At 42.9% G+C, this 3,833-nt stretch overlaps 1 pseudogene; it reads left to right on the top strand.

The window, feature by feature from the left end:
- Window positions 1-1,484: 1,484 nt before the first annotated feature.
- Window positions 1,485-2,859, top strand: LOC132382252 (elongation factor 1-alpha 1-like; annotated as a pseudogene).
- Window positions 2,860-3,833: the final 974 nt, after the last annotated feature.

Genomic DNA, 3,833 nt, shown 5'->3' with positions numbered 1-3,833 from the left:
AACAATAGGTTGGCATGGACTAGATGGGCCAAAGGGCCTGTTTCTGCACTGCAGTGTTCCATGGCTATGACTACAGAAGGCAAAAAGACATGGAGAGTGGGATAAAATCAAATGCTGCTGCAAAATACTCAGCAGACATGCAGGGGCGACAGAGGGAGCAATGGAGCCAATGTTTCAGTTCAATAAACTCTTCCCATCATGACCAAGAGGCATCAATTGCACTAAAAGTGACCAAAGAATGACTACATTTATAACCATATAACAATTACAGTACGGAAACAGGCCATCTCGGCCCTTCTAGTCCATGCCGAACACTTACTCTCACCTAGTTCCACTGACCCGCACTCAGCCCATTATCCTCCATTCCCTTCCTGTCCATTTACCTATCCAATTTTGCTTTAAATGAAAATACTGAACCTGCCTCTACCACTTCTACTGGAAGCTCATTCCAACCAGCTACCACTCTCTGTAAAGAAATTCCCCCTCGTGTTACCCTTAAACTTTTACCCCCTAACTCTCAGCTCATGTCCTCTAGTTTGAATCTCCCCTATTCTCAATGGAAAAAGCCTATCCATGGCAACTCTATCTATCCCCCTCATAATTTTAAATCCCCCTATCAAGTCCCCCCTCTATCTTCTACACTCCAAAGACTAAAGACCTAACTTGCTCAACCTTTTTCTGTAACTTAGGTGCTGAAACCCAGGTAACATTCTAATAAATCTTCTCTGTACTCCTCTATTTTGTTGACATCTTTCCTATAATTTGGTGACCAGAACTATACACAATACTCCAAATTCGGCCTTAACAATGCCTTGTGCAATTTTAACATTACATCCCAACTCCTGTACTCAATGCTCTGATTTATAAAGGCCAGCATACCAAAAGCTTTCTTCACCACCCTATCCACATGAGATTCCACCTTCAGGGAACTATGCACATTTAATTACTTTGTTGACAGGATAGAGCTAGTTTTAGTTGATCATCTCAAGATGCCCCTGATCTAAGCAGTTTGCTGTGCTGTTTGAGCAGGACAGATAAGAGTCAAGTGGCTCTGGAGTCTGGTATATGCCAGATTTTTCAAGGATCATCACTTTGTCAAGGTGGAAAGACTCATGAGTTCCTGTGATCCTCAGAGCGATACCTTCTGGAGTTTAGCCATCTGGTGCGTTGTTCCCACTAGGGTCACCAGTGGCAGTAAGGTCAAGGGGAAAGTTCCAGACAAAGAGCAGTCCAACTGAGGCCTCAACGTTGGAGCTGATGGAAGATGATGACACATCACAACAGCAGTGAGGGTGGAAGATGGCCACAGCAGGGCAGGGCTCCATTGTCACTTGACCCTGACCCTGATCTGTCAAGGACTGTGTGATTGCTGCCAAGCATAAACCTCCCCACATTAAACAAGTCACACACGCCTTTTAGTCTTCAATTCTACCGAAGGGAGATTTGCGGCTGCATCTTAACACACTCATTCCAACGTTAAAAAAATGGGTAAAGAAAAGACAAACATCAACATTGTTGTCATTGGACACGTCAATTCTGGCAAATCTACAACCACAGGTCATCTGATCTATAAATGTGGTGGAATTGATAAAAGAACCATCAAAAAATTTGAGTAGGAAGCTGCTGAGATGGGCAAAGGATCCTTCAAGTATGCCTGGGTTTTAGATAAACTGAAGGCTGAATGTAAGCGTGGTATTACCATTGACATCTCTCTCTGGAAGTTTGGAACTTCAAAGTACTACATCACCATCACTGATGCCCCAGGACACGGAGACTTCATCAAGAACATGATTATTGGAACCTCACAGGCTGACTGCACTGTGTTGATAGTTGCAGCTGGCGTGGGCAAGTTTGAAGCTGGTATCTTAAAGAATGGACAGACAAGAGAACACGCTCTGCTTGCACGTACCTTGGGTGTCAAGCAGCTCATTATTGGTATCAACAAGATGGACTCCACTGAACCCCCATACAGCGAGGCAATATACAATGAAATCACAAAGGAAGTCAGCACATACATCAAGAAGATCGGCTATAACCCAGCAACTGTAGCATTTGTTCCCATCTCGGGTTGGAATGGTGACAACATGCTAGAACAAAGTCAGAATATGGACTGGTTCAAAGGTTGGTCAATTACCAGGAAAAGTTAAATCTCACTGGTACCACACCGCTTGAAGCCCTCGACAACATTCAGCCTCCAGAACACCCAATAAAGAAACCTCTTCATCTCCCTCTCCAGAATGTCTTCAAGGTTGGTGGCATTGGCACAGTACCAGTTGGTCAGATTGACACAGGTATTCTGAAACCATCCATGTTGGTGCACTTTGCTCCCAATCCAGTCATCACTGAAGTGAAATCCGTGGAAATGCACCATGAGGCCCTGTCAGAGGCTCTTCCTGGTAACAATGTTGGTTTCAACATCAAGAACGTCTCTGTTAAGGATATCCGTCAGGGTTATGTTGCTGGTGACAACAAAAATGACCCTCCAATACAAACCGTTGATTTTACTGCACAGGTTATTATCCCGAACCATCCTGGTCAGATATCCCCTGGCTATGCCCCAGTACTTGATTTTACGTTGCCTGCAAGTTCAATGAGCTGAAGGAGAAAATTGATCGTCGATCTGGCAAGAAGTTGGAAGATGGCCACAAATTTGTAAAATGTGGAGATGCAGCCTTTGTTCACATGATGCCAACTAAACCCATGTGTATCGAGAGCTTTTCTGAACATCCACCTCTTGGTCGCTTTGCTGTCTGTGATATGAGACAGACGGTGGCTGTTGGTCTGATCAAGTCAGTTACTAAGAAAGAGATTGCCACAAAAGCCACCAAGGCTGTCAGTAAAGTATTAAACAAGAAGTGATTGTTACCTCTGGCCACCAAGATCCAGCAAACCTTGAGACTGGCACCAAAATGTTCATTAATTACCAGCCAAATATGTATATTAATCAGAGACTGGATATTGACTAAGATGCATCGAAAGAAATTCAGAAGGAAAGGATAAGGAATGATGGAATCTAAATGTAGATTCCAAAGTTAGAGTAATTGCAAATGTCCTTTCACTAATTAGAAGCTGTTTTGGTTGTGTAATGATTTAAAACTAATAAATATTCAAAACCAGAAAAAAAGTTTCACACAGGTATTCTCTATTAAGAGAGTCTGCCCTAATATTGTGGTTATGTGGATCCTGGATTGGCCTCTGCAACTACTTGAGGGCCCACCAATAGACAACCCCTTTGGAGAGCATCGAACTCAACTCGAGTGATCCCACTACATGCAAGGTTGACCAGGATCAGCACATTTCCTCCCTGATAGACTTCTGTAAACCAGATGGGGTTTTGCAACAACTTGTTTCATAATCACCAGCTCTTTAACAAAGAATTATTCCATTACTGGAAATTAAATTCCTCAACTGCTGTGGTGGCTTTTGATCTCTTGTTTCCAGATCAATAATCCAGCACCCTGTTTACTAGTCCAATAACTTAATCACTTTGAGTTTTTACCCTTTAACACCTGAGTAACCACAACGGTGATAATTGGACAGTAAGCAATGGCCAATGTCCAGACTATAATCTGTTACCCACGATCCAAGCACTTTGTGAGGCCATTATACATAGTGATTAATGAAGGAACTAGCTTACAGCTCAGGTAGCCAATAATTGGACTTACATGGCATGTTTTATCTTTAAAAACAAAATCACACTATAATCACATCAAGGACAAGGTACAAGAGTCTTGGTCCCACAGAACCAGGTTCAGGAACAGTTATTACCCTTCAACCATCAGGCTCCTGAACCAGCGTGGGTAACTTCACTCACCTCAAAGCTGAACTGATTC

Source organism: Hypanus sabinus, chromosome 27 (assembly GCF_030144855.1).
Source record: "Hypanus sabinus isolate sHypSab1 chromosome 27, sHypSab1.hap1, whole genome shotgun sequence".
NCBI lineage: Eukaryota > Metazoa > Chordata > Chondrichthyes > Myliobatiformes > Dasyatidae > Hypanus > Hypanus sabinus.
The sequence above is the reverse complement of the archived record's forward strand: the minus strand, read 5'-3'. Positions and strand labels throughout refer to the sequence as shown.